The 17422-nt window shown below is 46.9% G+C and overlaps 1 protein-coding gene across 1 annotated transcript in view; it reads left to right on the top strand.

The window, feature by feature from the left end:
* Nucleotides 1-13020: 13020 nt before the first annotated feature.
* LOC117559340 (solute carrier family 22 member 6-like) overlaps nucleotides 13021-17422 on the top strand; it is a 39576-nt gene continuing 35174 nt past the window's right edge. Inside the window, exon 1 of the mRNA XM_034236057.1 lies at nucleotides 13021-13052. The gene's annotated coding sequence lies outside the window, so the exon portion shown is untranslated. The remainder of the gene's footprint in view (nucleotides 13053-17422) is intronic.

Genomic DNA, 17422 nt, shown 5'->3' with positions numbered 1-17422 from the left:
CTGATTCCCATCCTCTTCTTAATCATTCCCCATACTTTATCTCATGGCGTAGTTCTCCCAATGCTCGAACAGAATCATCTCCAACACTCCCTTTTTGCTCTTTTAACAATGTTCCTTCCCTGAGCCTGTGCCTGTTTATATTCTAATAAATTGTGTAATGAGTCTGTGTCTTTCTTAACTTTCCAAACAGCCTGATTTTGTTTCGGATTGCATCATTACATTCTTTGTTCCACCACGGTACCATCTTAACACATTTACTAAGTTTACCAGTTTGATTCCCAATAGTTTGATTAAAGCTTTTAATTATATTTGAAGTAACTTGCTCATTTATTTCATCAATACTTCCTGCCATATCAATCTGATCAAATTCATTATCACACACTTTGGCAAACATCTCCCAATTTGCTTTAGCAAAAGTCCATCTCATGATACATTCTAGCTCAACCACACGACTTCTATCAAACTTGATTATAACCGGAAGATGATCACTCCCAAACTGTGATCTTGGTGTCTATATTAGCCGGGATCCGGAGTCATGGATGATCCTGCGCTCCTGTGTCCTGCATCGCGAGCCCTGGATCTTGAGTCGTGGCTGTGGTCCTGGATACCAGTGTGCAACTCGATTTTGACAGGAAAGCAACTGGAGACTTCTAGAATTGTGTGAGTAACGTTCTGTCTTTAGACTTCTCTGTTTCAGTGTGTGTGTGTACTCTGTATCAATGCTCTGTAGTTGATCTGACTGAAATTGTGATTTTAAATCTCAAAACTGCTACAGTATCTGTCAGGCAGAAACTTGGGAAAAGTAATTTGACTGAAACCTTAAAACTGAACTAACTGACTGCTAGGGTTAACTTTGATTTAAACATTTGTAGAATACTAAGAGCTTTATTGAGTAGGTGTAACTGTATTAAGGGTTAAACTCATAACTTTATAACTTAGGGTTTAATGTAATTGTAAAACCATTGGGCCACTGAAAAGACAATAACAACTCAGGAGGGAGTCAGTCTAGATTTCCTTTTGAGGGCCACCAGCTGCAGAGAGTTAGCTAATTAAAGGGGCTTGGCCCCACAGCTGTGAGAACTCAGCAATCATGTGTCCATTTTAGGTAGCACTTTCCTGGAGCGTCAGCTTCAGCGTCAGACAGGCTAAGACTGACAAAGACATTAGAGTCCTGCTGGAGCCACGAGGGAGGCAAAGAGGAGGCAAATCCTACTCTGATTGAGCTAAGTATCGCTGGTGTTTTATTTTATTTGGTTGTTTAGCCCCTCATGCTATAATCATGTGTATTTTCTCCATTCCTGTTTATGTGTCTTCTCGCAATTATCACTGGCCGTGTATCTCGTAATCGATATAACCGGCCTGCTCTCGTCTATCCCACGTGCTCCACTGAGATCCAACATCTAGTTTCAGGTGGCCTGTGGAATTGCCAGTCAGCTGTTCCTAAGGCTGACTTCATCTCTGGCTACGCCTCCCTGCAGTCTCTGGATTTCCTTGCTCTCACTGAGACCTGGATTACTCCATCCAACACATCCACCCCAGCAGCTCTCTCCACTGCATATTCCTTCTCCCATACACCCAGACCCACTGGCAGAGGAGGTGGCACTGGTCTCCTGCTCTCTCCCAAATGGAGCTTTTCCCTCTTCAAGCTACCTAACTTCACTCCTTCCACCTTTGAGTTCCATGCCGTCACAGTAACCCATCCTATACAGTTAACCATTGTTGTTCTCTACCGTCCACCAGGCGCCTTGGGGGACTTCTTGGAGGAATTAGATCATCTCCTCTCACACATCCCTGAAACTGGTCCTCCCGCTGTACTTCTCGGAGACTTCAACCTCCAGACGGGGAAGATAGACGAACTAACATCTCTGTTAACCGCCTTTGCTTTCTCACTGTCTCCGTCCCCACCGACTCATAAAGCTGGCAATGTCCTTGATCTCATATTCTCAAGGAACTGCTCTACTTCTAACCTCTCTGTAAACCCGCTCCACACATCCGATCACTTCTTCATTTCATTCTCTCTACCCCTTTCCAAACATAACAAACTAATCTCTTCTCATCCTGCACCTGTCCGCCGTAACCTTCGCTCCCTCTCCCCCTCTACCTTTGCCTCATCGGTGCTCTCAGCCCTCCCTTCCTCTGACTCGTTCCAACTCCTACCTCCAAACTCTGCTGCAGAAACTCTCCTCTCTACTCTCTCATCCTCTCTGGACTCTCTCTGTCCTCTCACATCTCGGCAGGCTCGTCAGTCCCCTCCTGCTCCCTGGCTAAATGATGCACTGCGTGCTAATAGAACCGTCCTTAGGGCAGCAGAGCGGAAATGGTGGAAATCCAAACACCGTGACGACCTCCTAACCTATCAGGCTCTCCTCTCCTCTTTCTCTGCTTCCATCTCTCAGGCAAAAAGCACTTTCTTTCAAGATAAGATCCAATCTTCCTATTCCAATCCCAAACAAATATTTTCCATCTTCTCCTCCCTCCTGGACCCCCCCAAAGCCCCTTCCCCCTCCTCCCTCCTGGACCCCCCCAAAGCCCCTTCCCCCTCCTCCCTCTTGGACCCCCCCAAAGCCCCTTCCCCCTCCACCCTCTTGGACCCCCCCAAAGCCCCTCCCCCTCCTCCCTTCTGTCAAGCGACTTTGTTAACCACTTTGAAAAAAGGTTGATGATATTCGCTCTTCTTTTTCTGACTCACCTTTACTCACCGCTGGGTCACCAGACCTTCCTTCCACCAACACACTGAACCTCCTTTTCCCCTCTCTCTCCAAGTGAGGTTCTTACCCTCATTACCTCTGCCCGCCCTACCACCTGTCCTCTGGACCCCATCCCTTCAAACCTCCTTCAGACTATCGCTCCTGATATTCTACCGTTTCTCACCCATTTCATCAACACTTCTCTAACTTCTGGTCACTTTCCAAACAGTCTCAAGGAGGCAAGAGTAAACCCTCTCCTAAAGAAACCCACTCTCAACCCGTCTGATGTTATAAACTACAGGCCTGTCTCTCTCCTCCCGTTCCTGTCTAAATCACTTGAACGCGCTGTCTTTAAACAACTCTCCTGTTATCTCAATCAGAACAACCTTCTGGATCCGCACCAGTCTGGTTTCAAGGCAGGTCACTCCACAGAAACTGCCCTCCTTGCTGTCACTGAGGAACTGCACACTGCTAAAGCAGCATCCCTCTCCTCTGTCATCATCCTGTTGGACCTGTCTGCTGCATTCGACACGGTGAATCATCAGATCCTCCTTCGCACTCTCCAAAAACTTGGAGTTTCAGGCTCTGCACTTTCCCTCCTCACCTCATACCTCAAAGACCGTACCTACAGGGTAACTTGGAGAGGGTCTGAGTCCGACCCTTGTCAATTAACTACGGGGGTCCCTCAGGGCTCTATTCTTGGTCCCCTCCTCTTCTCCTTGTACACAAACTCGCTCGGATCAGTCATTAGCCCGCATGGTTTTTCTTACCACTGCTACGCTGACGACAGCCAATTAATTCTGTCCTTTCCCCGCTCAGAGACCCAGGTCGTCGCACGCATCTCTGCTTGTCTAGCTGACATCTCTCAGTGGATGTCTGATCATCACCTCAAGCTCAGCCTTGACAAGACTGAGCTGCTCTTCCTCCCGGGAAAAGATTGTCCCACTCTTGACCTGACTATCAACATCGGCACCTCAGTTGTTTCCCCGACTCAGACTGCAAGGAATCTGGGTGTGACCCTAGATAACAACCTGTCCTTCACTGCAAACATCGCTGCTACAACCCGTTGCTGCAGATACACGCTTTACAACATCAGGAAGATACGTCCCCAGCTGACTCAGAAAGCGACTCAGGTTCTGGTCCAGGCTCTCGTCATCTCACGCCTAGACTACTGCAACTCCCTGCTGGTCTACCTGCATGTGCCATCCGACCTCTGCAGCTCATCCAGAATGCAGCGGCTCGTCTGGTCTTCAACCTTCCTAAATGTCCCCACACCACTCCGCTCCTCCGCTCCCTTCACTGGCTTCCGGTAACTGCTAGAATCCACTTCAAGACACTGGTACTTGCTTACCATGCTGCGAATGGATATGGCCCTTCCTACATCCAGGACATGGTTAAACCGTACACCCCAGCACGTGCACTCCGCTCTGCATCAGCCAAACGGCTCGCTGCACCCTCGCTGCGAGGGGGACCCAAGTTCCCATCAGCAGAAACACGTGGGTTTGCTGTCCTGGCTCCAAGATGGTGGAATGAGCTCCCATTGACATCAGGACAGCAGAAAGCTTACACACCTTCCAGACTGAAAACTCATCTCTTTCGACTCCACTTCGAGCGATAGAACTATTAACAAAGCACTTTTATACTAATAAAGGGCTGGCTTATCTAAAGCCAGTTGAGAAGCACTTGAAATGTTTGGCTCTATGAAACCTGATGTACTTTATGATTCTGTTTTCTTCAAAATTTGTATTTTGTTGGTCGAACGCACTTATTGTAAGTCGCTTTTGGATAAAAGCCTCAGCTAAATGTAATGTAATAGGTCCTGGATGGATATCCTCGTGGATTCATCTTCCTATTATACACACATGCATTTCCAAACATTTGGACTACCTATGTTGCAAATGTATTATCTTTTCAATTTACACACGGCATCTATTGCACGTCTGTCCGTCCTGGGAGAGGGATCCCTCCTCTGTTGCTCTCCCTGAGGTTTCTCCCATGTTCCCTTTAAACTGTGGGTTTTCTCCGGAAGTGTTTCCTTGTACGATGTGAGGGTCTAAGGACAGAGGGTCTAAGGACAGAGGGTCTAAGGACAGAGGTTCTGAGGACAGAGGGTCTAAGGACAGAGGGTCTAAGGACAGAGGTTCTGAGGACAGAGGGTCTAAGGACAGAGGGTCTGAGGACAGAGGGTCTAAGGACAGAGGGTCTGAGTACAGAGGGTCTGAGTACAGAGGGTCTGAGGACAGAGGTTCTGAGAACAGAGGGTCTAAGGACAGAGGGTCTAAGGACAGAGGGTCTGAGGACAGAGGGTCTGAGGACAGAGGGTCTGAGGACAGAGGGTCTGAGGACAGAGGGTCTAAGGACAGAGGGTCTAAGGACAGAGGGTCTGAGGACAGAGGTTCTGAGGACAGAGGGTCTAAGGACAGAGGGTCTGAGGACAGAGGGTCTGAGGACAGAGGTTCTGAGGACAGAGGGTCTAAGGACAGAGGGTCTGAGGACAGAGGTTCTGAGGACAGAGGGTCTGAGGACAGAGGGTCTGAGGACAGAGGGTCTAAGGACAGAGGGTGTCGTATTGTCATACTGATATTCTGAACAAACTGTGAAGTCCACTGAGACAAATGTAACATTTGTGACATTGGGCTATAAATAAACATTGATTGATTGATTGATTGATTGATTGATGATGGCCGGTCTCTTGTTTCCCAAAGCCACGGAGGGAGAAGTTGGCGACAGTGTGTGTGAGGCTCCAGAGACGCCGTTGGTATGTTTTTGCGTTCTTGATCTGTGGCCTTATTGAGAGAGTGCTGCAATCGACGGCTTTTACGCAGCGTGGTTTGTGTGTGCTCCGCAGATGGTGTGCAGTGAGGTTTCTGGGTTGCTTGGCTTCAAGTAGAGAAAGAGACTTTCTTATTCATTCATTTAAGTTCATGATGGTTTGTAGAATAACTCACAGTTTATCAATTGAATTATAAAACCCTGAAAACGGAATGTGACTGAATTATTATTATTAGAAATAATGCAATGAGGCAAACACAATGTTTGTGATTTTGTTTGCATGTTCGCTAACATTTGTTTGTCCTCAGTGGTTTTCAACCTGATGAGAATCTGATGAGAATCTGATGAAAAGTGTCTTATAAATAACTGCTGAAAGACAAACAGAAAGAATCTAAGTTGTCCAAGCGTCCTCTGTTGCCCTCCAGCCTCTCAAGTTTGGGCAAAACCCAGAAAAACTTGACAGTTGATATGTCATTGCATTCCTCCACATGTAAAGGCAACAGCTGCAAAGGCATTTGACTTCCACATGTTATGCAGGTCGACTGTGGCATCTTTGCAAACTCTGCCGAGTCATTGGGTAGAAAGTTGCTCCTGCAGTGGAATTACAAACACAACGTTTTTTCCGTTGTTGGGCGCTGTTCTGAGGAGCCTTGTGGAGCACCCCTCGGAGTCAGTAGGAATTATGGACAGCTTTCGACGTCCACTACCACCTATTTTAAAATCAAAAATAGAAACAACACAAGTGTGCTTTGAAACCACCTGACAGTACATACATTAATATTAGTGATATACGTGTACAGGCAAACTTTAGTACTGCTTTATACAACTTCTCTGCGTCCTCTGTCAAGATGCTGATTAGACAGCATGATTATTGCACAGGTGTGCCTTAGGCTGGCCACAATAAAAAGCCACTCTGAAACGTGCAGTTTTGCTTTATTGGGGGGGTCTGGGGGGGTCCGAAAACCTGTCAGTATCTGGTGTGAGGGGTAGGATTAGGCTTGGGGTTAGGGTAATGTTGTGAATCGAGTGGCCCATGGTGGTGGTGGGGTTAGGGTATGGGCAGGTGTATGTTATGGACGACGAATACAGGCCACTCAATTCACAACATTACCCTAACCCTAACCCTACCCCTCACACCAGATACTGACTGGTTTTCGGACCCCCCCAGACCCCCCCAATAAAGCAAAAATGCACGTTTCAGAGTGGCCTTTTATTGTGGCCAGCCTAAGGCAATAATCATGCTGTCTAATCAGCATCTTGATATGCCACACCTGTGAGGTGGGATGGATTATCTCGGCAAAGGAGAAGTGCTCACTATCACAGATTCTTTCAGATTTGTGAACAATATTTGAGAGAAATGGTTATTTTGTGTTTATAGAAAATGTTTTAGATCTTTGAGTTCATCTCATGAGAAATGGGAGCAAAAACAAAAGTGTTGCATTTATATTTTTGTTCAGTGTAGTTATCATGGATAACACGGCAGGGTCCGTTACAGTTTGTTTTCATCTGGTTTCAAATAAACAAAGTCTTGGCTTTCAGAATATTAAACTTGTTTCGGCAAATTCAGATGATAAATACAACTTTGAAGCTTCGGCATAATAACAAGCAGAGAACGGAGTAACTTAACGTCACAGCAGGCATAACAACAGCCGGTGTACACAAAATACACAAACACACACACGTATACACACACACACACACTCGCGAGTTTCCCCCAGACCAGTAATCCAAACGAAAATATCTTCCCTGCGTAGTATTTTGATAATTTGCTCCGCTAATCAATCAGATCGATCCAGAGAAGAGGACACTTTGAAGGCCTTGTTCTCAAAATGATGACTCTGTGACAGTCATTATATAATGTGACATATTTTGCTTAATGTTTGGAGAACAACAACAATCCTGATATCATTAGAAAGCTGAATCTCCTCTTTCCAACAGTGTATACAACTCAAAATGTGTCTTCGGGTCAATGCGACTGATTTCGATGGAGCCGGTCACTTTTCATTAGGTAAAATACAGCAGGCAGACATAACAGGAAGAATATGTACATTTTAACCCAATCAAATAGGACATTGTCACACAATTCAAATGTATCCATGTACATTACAACCAATAAAAAAGCTTAGATTTGTTTATTTGTTACGTTGTTTACTTTATTTGTTAAGGTGGCCACAATCGCGGACATGCTGGCGGCACAGGGACGAGGCACGCAATCTCTCTTCAGTGAAGTGGACAAGCTTCTTCTACGGCTGTATTTCACTGTGCCGATGTCCAATGCAACAGCTGAGCGGAGCTTCTCCAGCCTCCGTCGGTTGAAGACGTTCCTTCGTTCAACTAGTCCGAGCGCCGCTTAAATCACCTTCTCTTCCTCCACATCCACAAAGATTTGACCGACGGCCTGGACCTAAAAAAAGTGAATCCGGAGTTTCTGCTTTGCCAGTGAGCGAAGGGAGCTTTACTTTGGCAAAATGTAAAAAGATTAAGTAGATTTAGTCACGTGGGGATTTTTGTTTTGCTTTACCCTATGTATTGTGGGACATTTGTTTTGAAGGTTGCTCCACCCTCACCTGTTATTGGACATTTTAGTCATGTGATTTTAATTACACGACATCACAGCTTGTGTTACTGTTAACAAGCTTGTTATAGGCCTACGTTCTTTTCACTAGAATTGTTGTTTGGTTCGGTTAAATAAATCATTTATGTCCATTTCTTGAATTTCTTGAAATAAGTGTCATGAATTGCATCACCTGTAGCCAGAGGTACCTGACCGGTCTCAACGCTGTGTGTGTCCATCAGGAAACACGCTGTTTACAAGTACACTGAACAAAAATATAAACGCAACACTTTTGTTTTTGCTCCCATATTTCACAAGATGAACTCAAAGATCTAAAACATTTTCTATAAACACAAAATAACCATTTCTCTCAAATATTGTTCACAAATCTGAAAGAATGTGTGATAGTGAGCACTTCTCCTTTGCCGAGATAATCCATCCCACCTCACAGGTGTGGCATATCAAGATGCTGATTAGACAGCATGATTATTGCACAGGTGTGCCTTAGGCTGGCCACAATAAAAGGCCACTCTGAAACGTGCATTTTTGCTTTATGGGGGGGGTCTGGGGGGGTCCCTCCTGAAGAAGATACATTGTATCGAAACGTCGAGGAGACTACTTCCACTCACCTCCACTGAACGGTACTCTGTTTTAAAATTTTGACCAGTGCTTTTAAATACAAGCTTTTTAAACCTCTTTTAAATTCGTGCTAATTAAAGTTTTGAGCTTTTAACTGTTGTGTTGGGCTCTGCCCCATATGGAAGCTGTACTCTACAAAACAGACACTTCCTCTCAACTGTTGGGACCTTACACATTCCCAAAATCACCGCCTGGAAATCCAAAAAGGAGACTCCTACAACCATCCTACTTGGACCTGCAATAAGAAAATTACAAAGACTTCCAACCACAACCACCCGGAACGTCTTCACCAGGCCCCACTACAAAACCTACCCAGGTAAGAGCCCACACGGTTTTAATGTTCAAATTCCAGAACCCAGTATGTGCAGTTGAGTGGACGTGGAGAGTATGCACAGCCAACACATACTGATATAAACCACTACACACATAGAACACACACTGATATTATTAACTACACACATAGACCATACACTGATATTAACAACTACACACATAGAACACCATACCAGCCACTGGAACCAGCCACCAGAAATCTGGCCAAACATTACTTCAAACTCATCCAGGCCACACATCATAAATACACCACAGACCAAGCCATAGCCACATACCTTCCCCCAGGTATGCTCAGACAAGTCACCATACTCTCTGCATTCATTAAACCATCTACCCCAACTGAGTACACACACACAACAGATACATGCCAACACCATAAACTGGATGCATACCAACATGATCATACTGCAACAACACTACAAAGAACACTACTAATACACCCACACACCCTCCCATTTAACCCTCTAAGCGTTCCAGATCGCCATAGGGTGGGCCAGAAAACGCTATGGGCCCCAGGCTGACCCAGAGAACGGTAACCACTATACAACAATTATTTGAACCCCTCCCCCTCTCACCTCCCCATCCTTCTCCGTATCCTAAGACCACCCCCACCCCACCCAGGGTATTTACCCCAACCTCATCCCCTACCCTGACCCCAAGACATTCTGCCCTCCTCAGGGCTCCTACTCTAACCTTGTCCTCAACCCCAAACCCCTCCAGGCCTCTCGGCAGCCATTGAGAGACCCTCCCCTTACCCCTTATCCTACAGCCTAAGGGACCCAGGTCTCCCAGCCCTAAACCTAAGGACCCCTCCCTTATTACTCCCACCCAGGAGTCTCCTCCCCTCCCCTTTCCACCCCTTCCCTCCCATCCCCTCCTCAGCCCACTAGAAAGATACACCTCTTTCCTAAAAATCCTCTTCCTGACCCCCCCTCTCACTCCCTGATCACTCCCATCCAGGAGCATCCACCCCTTCCCTCTCCTCCCTTCCCATCCCCTCCTCAGCCCACTAGCAAGATACAACCTCCTGTCCAAAAAGTTTCCTTCCTAACCACCCCTCTCCTCTGTGTCTCCCCCTACAGGCGATGCTGGTCTCTCCGGTCGGACTCGGCCGGTCAACGGGTCCCTTCAGACCACACCCAAAATCAGGGAGGGGTTCGTGATGAAAGGGACTAAGAGGGTCACATGTACCCATCCAATAACCCACTCTGATCCCTCCCGTGGTCCGTCTCCTGGGCTCCCGTTGCCCGGCCAGCCATCTCCGGAGCTCAGCTCGCCGCAAAAACATGTTTACTGTCTAAAATGACAATCCTCCCCAGGATCCCCTCAGCCTAACAGTCACAAGCACACAAGCTATCCCCTGGTTCCCCCTTTGGCTTCCCCCTACCAGGACCAGCTCACCCCTGGAGCCTGGTTCTGGCTCCAGCAATGGCATCATATTGGGAACCAGAGTCCTTGATTTCAGCTGACTTTTTGGAAAATCAGACCCCCCATGATCCCCTCTCAACATTCACATTTTCCAGAATTGGTCCAAACACCTTAAAACCTCATATTGAACCTATGTCGAATAACACTTGCATACACCCATCCACAGATCCTCAGGCCCGTGCACCCACTCTCAACCGAGAATCCAAAACCCTATCCCTAACCAAAACCTAACCCTAACCCTAACCCTACCCCTCACACCAGATACTGCCTGGTTTTCGAACCCCCCCAGACTCCCCCAATAAAGCAAAACTGCACGTTTCAGAGTGGCCTTTTATTGTGGCCAGCCTAAGGCACACCTGTTGCAATAATCATGCTGTCTAATCAGCATCTTGATATGCCACACCTGTGAGGTGGGATGGATTATCTCGGCAAAGGAGCAGTGCTCACTATCACAGACTTTTTCAGATTTGTGAACAATATTTGAGAGAAATGGTTATTTTGTGTATTTAGAAAATGTTTTAGATCTTTGAGTTCATCTCATGAAAAATGGGAGCAAAAACAAAAGTGTTGCGTTTATATTTTTGTTCAGTGTAGATCCAGGCTTCCAGCAAACATCCACTGATCAACTGCATGTTAACAACCTCATGATGACCTCATATGTTTTAACTGAGGATCAAACCTGTGTTTCGTCTAGAAAAAGGTAAATGTGTGCATTTTATTATAAAGTTGTGTATATTTACAGACTGTTGCAAAACCTAAGAAGCTTACATCAGGTTTAAAACTAAAAGAGCTTTACAAAAAAGTAGGCTAACACAATTAAAGATGTTTGGAGTTTTATTTTAGGTATTAATGTTAATGTTTGTCAAAGAGAAGCTGATTTGAAAACCCGTTGTTACATACAGTTACGGCACTTCCTGTTTCTGCCGGAGAGAGGGGAGGCCGTCCCAAAGCTTGCTGCCGTGTTTACTCCTCCATCTGACAGGAGGAGCCTCGTGTGTCACTCCACGGAGTTCACTCCGTCACGGCGGGGGAGTGTGTAGGGTGTAGGGCGTGGTTTGGGATTGGGCCATACACACGCACTTTTTTGCCCTCCCCACTTCTAAAATGAATCCGGCGCGCCTGCTGAACAGACTTGGGAATTGCCTGATGTGGGAATGACGAAAGGATCTGTGAGAATAGACATTCTATGAAATGTATATTAAGATTGTTACATCATTTCCAAATCCTTGGCTTGCGTTGATGGCTTAACATAGTTTGAACAAATTGCATGAATAAAAAGCTAAATCATAGTTAATATTCTGTCGATACAAAAACAATCTTGACACTTAGCTTTATCTTACCAAAATATTTGTTTTGAAAACATTAATATATTGTGTTTGGGACGCTTCAAGGCAAGGGGCTGCTAAAGGATTTAAAAGCAGTAATGGGGATATAGAGGATACAGACTATGGAAAAATGTTTTAAAACATGAACTCAACATTACATTAGAGTAATGCGAGGGGTGAGATCAAATATCAGATGTGTACACATCTACGGGATTAAGCCACAGTTTGATCTTGAACTAAAAAAAAGTCTATTAAATCACCTTCTCATCGCCTGCCTCACCCTGACATCATTGTGGGATTGGACGCTGTCTGACTGCTACGCTGACCGGTGCTGTGCTCACTTCTGGTGGCACAGCTCCCTGGCTATGAACTGAACTAAAGCCCGTGCTGCTGCCTCGACCCGAGGCGTCACACCCTGTCAAACAGTCATTTCATTTTCTCTCACATTCACTTCACTTCGACTTGGTAGCAGAAGCACCTAATAAGAACGGGAGATCGTTAGACCAACCAACTCGTTAGATCGTTAGACAGACAACGCTAGCTAATGTTAGCTTATGGAGCTCAGCTAACACAGTTAAGCTAACCAAAACAGTTCTATATCATTCTCGAATTAAACAACTAACAACTAAGCAAAACCAATCCTTCATCATTTAGGAGTATTTCATCATTTAAACACAACTTACACTTAGCGGGAGGCGCGCGACCACCAGACGCCATTTTACAGACGACCTCTGACCTGTCAGCTCCGGACAGTGCGAAATGCGTAAATGAAGCGCTACGTCACGAACGCAAGAAATCTACCCTTGTGGGGGCGCGCTCATGTGATTGGCTTAGACTGGAGGAGATATCTGATTGGCTATAGATAAAATAAATTACAAGTACGAACCGGCTGACCGTCAGGGGAGTCTCAAAAACCCCACACACGAATGCACAGCGATCCGTGCTCAGCGATCCGTGCGCAGCGATCCGTGCACAGAGATCCGTGCACAGCGATCCGTGCACAGCGATCCGTGCACAGCGATCCGTGCACAGCGAGCGGCTTGTGTTGCAGGTTCAGGGGATTTAACCGGAAAGCTAATATGTGAGGATCAAAAATACATCTGTATAACTTTTACCTGTGTTTGGATTTTATTTACATGTTTATGAAACGGAACACATTTGTGTGTGCTTTGAAAAACACAAGTGTGAATCCTTCTGTGTGCACGTGTGTGTTATGAGACTGTTCTGAGCCCAGAGAGGGGGGTAAAGGGTAAAGGGAGTAAAGGGGGAGTCAGTTCAGTCTCACAGTCTCAGATCTCTGGACTCCGTCAGACGGTGAGTAACGTCTCTGTTATGCTCTGTGTACTTATACTCACTGTTATATACACTCTGTGTACTTATACTCACTGTTATATACACTCTGTGTACTTATACTCACTGTTATATACACTCTGTGTACTTATATTCACTGTTATATACACTCTGTGTACTTATACTCACTGATACACTCTGGGTGTTTCTCAATGTGGAGGACGCTTGCTTGGTAGCACATGTCTTCCGAGCGTCTTGCTTCAGAAGCGAGGCAAGAGTCCTTCCAGAGTGGAACAGGCGACTAGTCTACTAACTAGGTCTACTAACCCGTCATCCAAGGGTAGTTTTCACTATAAGTAAAAAATTAATTTCGGACGGACACTATAATTTACAGTTAATGTTCAATCTGAATTTTCTTTAAAATAAAAAACATCTATATTGATTCTGACTCTTCTGCATCCAACTCACAGGTTTATCATTACTTTGAGAACAAAGATTATTAATTTAACCCTTTAAGAAGATATGGGCATTTGTTCTGGGAAAGTCATTTTGGAGCCTGAGACCTGAAAAACAGGCTCGGGGCTTAACAGGTTGGGACAACATGGGGGGGGGGGGGGGCAGTACACAGTATAGTTACTGGCCGTTTCTCAATGTCGAGCATACCTGCTGCAGAGCCACTACTAGGTGTACTTATACTCACTGTTATATATACTCTGTGTACTTATACTTAATGTTATATATTCTGTATACTTACAGTCACTGTTATATATACTCTGTATACTTACTGCTGTTGTATATACTTACTGTTGTTGTATATATGATAAGTATAGTTATTGTTGTATACATACTCAGTATACTGTACGTATTGTTGTATGTGTACTCAGTATACTTGTTGTATATGTTACGATCACTGTTTAGATAGCGGAAAAAGGTAGGATCCAAAATGCAGACTACAAAAAGATCTATAAACAAAAGCGAGCTTTATTTAAAAAAAAAAAGCCGATCAACAAAAAACATGGCAAGGATAATCCATAGGTCACACGAGGAAGATAACATACCCAAAAAACGATCATGACCAACATGAAGGGAGGACAAACAAAGAATGAACCGACACCGAACACAGGAAGAGACTAAATACCGGGAGGCGTAATCACGAGACGAGACACAGCCGGGCAGGGGAGGAGAAACACAAGGGCAACAGGTGAACACAATCAGACAATCAGACACACCAGGGAAACTAACGACAGGGAGGAAGACACAGGGGCCGTGTCTTAATTCAGGGGCTGCACCCTTCGGAGTGCGCAGCCTACGTGGTCCACGGAGGACCCAGCCCACGTAGACCGGGTAGGCTGGACCGAGCGGCCTACAAAATGAGACGGTCTAGCCTACGGAGCGCTTCGTATTGACGTCACGTGATACGCGCTGTCCGGTTGCGCTGCTCCAGCAGCCTGCTAGCTAACTAGCTTACAAGGATCCAGAAACTTTACTTTTTAAATGTTTTGGAGATCACCGTCGGAGATGAAATAAAGAGGACCATGGCCAGGTAAATACGATGAAGCTGTTCCTTTAGCCCCCAGTAATGTTACATTAGTAAGTTAACAAATAAATTATATATAGCTGATGCAAATTAATCATATTATTTCATATTTAAAATAAGTCTTAATTTTTCTGTACTAATAAAACAATGTTTTTTTAAATGAACAAAAGCACGTTGTATAGATTGATTGTTAACAATATTAGTGTTCTAATCTTAATAGCTGTGATTATAACAGTTTATATTCTCCTTCTTCCCCTAACCCTGCCCAGATGAGTCCCACTGACCCCAGGTCAGCACCTCCAGGTCCAGCAGCACCGTGCCCCCCCCCCCCCCCCGCTCTGCTGAAATACACTATTAAACCTTTTCTATGACCTATTTCTTGTATTAATAAAATGAAAGTGAAGACAGTTGAATGACCTAGAGATGTCCTATTATTCCACTGCTTATGTACACATGTTGGAAATAATGGTTACAACCTCAGTAAGTGAAATAATGTGTTTAACAATTACAATTTAATATTGTATTTTCATCTAATCACAAAGTAGAGGTAAGAATATATCCATCCTCTCTCTGCAGCTTCATGTCTTCTCTTATTATAACGTTCATCATTGAGACAGAGGATATCAGTCATGTACTTTAACATCACCGGCAGTAACACACATACCAGCAGAAGTGTGTTTATGGAGTTGTTTATTTGTATTGTATGTGCAGCAAGTATAGAAGCAGCTGTTCAGAATCAGACAGACTCAAGCTATAATCCTTATCTATTAAAAGAAAGGACACAGACAAAACCATATTCTGAAAGTAAGACACGAGTCTGTAGGACGGCAGCAAGCAGAGGTCTGGGTGGAGGATGCTCCTGATCGCCGCTTTGCTTTCTCCAGCACCTCGGGGGGTCCAGGGTGGATGCAGCTCTGTCCTGATGATCCTCTGGGGTTAGGGGTCCTTCTCCAGCACCTCGGGGGGTCCAGGTGGATGCAGCTCTGTCCTGATGATCCTCTGGGGTAGGGGTCCTTCTCCAGCACCTCGGGGGTCCAGGTGGATGCAGCTCTGTCCTGATGATCCTCTGGGGTTAGGGGTCCTTCTCCAGCACCTCGGGGGGTCCAGGTGGATGCAGCTCTGTCCTGATGATCCTCTGAGGTTAGGGGTCCTTCTCCAGCACCTCGGGGGGTCCAGGTGGATGCAGCTCTGTCCCTGATGATCCTCTGGGGTTAGGGGTCCTTCTCCAGCACCCTGGGGGTCCAGGTGGATTCAGCTCTGTCCTGATGATCCTCTGGGGTTAGGGTCCTTCTCCAGCACCCTGGGGGTCCAGGTGGATTCAGCTCTGTCCTGATGATCCTCTGGGGTTAGGGAGTCCTTCTCCAGCACCTCGGGGGGTCCAGGTGGATTCAGCTCTGTCCTGATGATCCTCTGGGGTTAGGGGTCCTTCTCCAGCACCTCGGGGGGTCCAGGTGGATTCAGCTCTGTCCTGATGATCCTCTGGGGTTAGGGGTCCTTCTCCAGCACCTCGGGGGGTCCAGGTGGATGCAGCTCTGTCCTGATGATCCTCTGGGGTTAGGGGTCCTTCTCCAGCACCTCGGGGGGTCCAGGTGGATTCAGCTCTGTCCTGATGATCCTCTGGGGTTAGGGAGTCCTTCTCCAGCACCTCGGGGGGTCCAGGTGGATTCAGCTCTGTCCTGATGATCCTCTGGGGTTAGGAGTCCTTCTCCAGCACCTCGGGAGGTCCAGGTGGATTCAGCTCTGTCCTGATGATCCTCTGGGGTTAGGGGTCTTCTCCAGCACCTCGGGAGGTCCAGGTGGATTCAGCTCTGTCCTGATGATCCTCTGGGGTTAGGGGGTCCTTCTCCAGCACCTCGGGAGGTCCAGGTGGATGCAGCTCTGTCCTGATGATCCTCTGGGGTTAGGGGTCCTTCTCCAGCACCTCGGGGGGGTCCAGGTGGATGCAGCTCTGTCCTGATGATCCTCTGGGGTTAGGGTCCTTCTCCAGCACCATCGGGGGGTCCAGGTGGATTCAGCTCTGTCCTGATGATCCTCTGGGGTTAGGAGTCCTTCTCGAGCACCTCGGGGGGTTCCAGGTGGATGCAGCTCTGTCCTGATGATCCTCTGGGGTTAGGGAGTCCTTCTCCAGCACCTCGGGGGTCCAGGTGGATGCAGCTCTGTCCTGATGATCCTCTGGGGTTAGGAGTCCTTCTCCAGCACCCTCGGGGGGTCCAGGTGGATGCGCTCTGTCCTGATGATCCTCTGGGGTTAGGGGTCCTTCTCCAGCACCTCGGGGGGTCCAGGTGGATGCAGCTCTGTCCTGATGATCCTCTGAGGTTAGGGGTCCTTCTCCAGCACCTCGGGGGGTCCAGGTGGATGCAGCTCTGTCCTGATGATCCTCTGGGGTTAGGGGTCCTTCTCCAGCACCTCGGGGGGTCCAGGTGGATGCAGCTCTGTCCTGATGATCCTCTGGGGTTAGGGGTCCTTCTCCAGCACCTCGGGGGTCCAGGTGGATGCAGCTCTGTCCTGATGATCCTCTGGGTTTAGGGGTCCTTCTCCAGCACCTTGGGGGTCCAGGTGGATGCAGCTCTGTCCTGATGATCCTCTGGGGTTAGGGGTACCTTCTCCAGCACCATCGGGTGGTCCAGGTGGATGCAAGGCTTCTGTCCTGATGATTCCTCTGGGGTTAGGGGTCCTTCTCCAGCAACCTCGGGGGTCCAGGTGGATGCAGCTTTTTTAATCTGTCCACTGATGATCCTCTCCTGGGGTTAGGGTCCTTCTCCAGCACCCTCGGGAGGTCCAGGTGGATGCAGGCTATGTCCTGATGATCCTCTGGGGTTAGAGGGTCCTTCTCCAGCAGCGCTCGGGGGGGTCCAGG

This window comes from Gymnodraco acuticeps, unplaced genomic scaffold (genome assembly GCF_902827175.1).
Source record: "Gymnodraco acuticeps unplaced genomic scaffold, fGymAcu1.1, whole genome shotgun sequence".
Lineage (NCBI taxonomy): Eukaryota > Metazoa > Chordata > Actinopteri > Perciformes > Bathydraconidae > Gymnodraco > Gymnodraco acuticeps.
The sequence above is the reverse complement of the archived record's forward strand: the minus strand, read 5'-3'. Positions and strand labels throughout refer to the sequence as shown.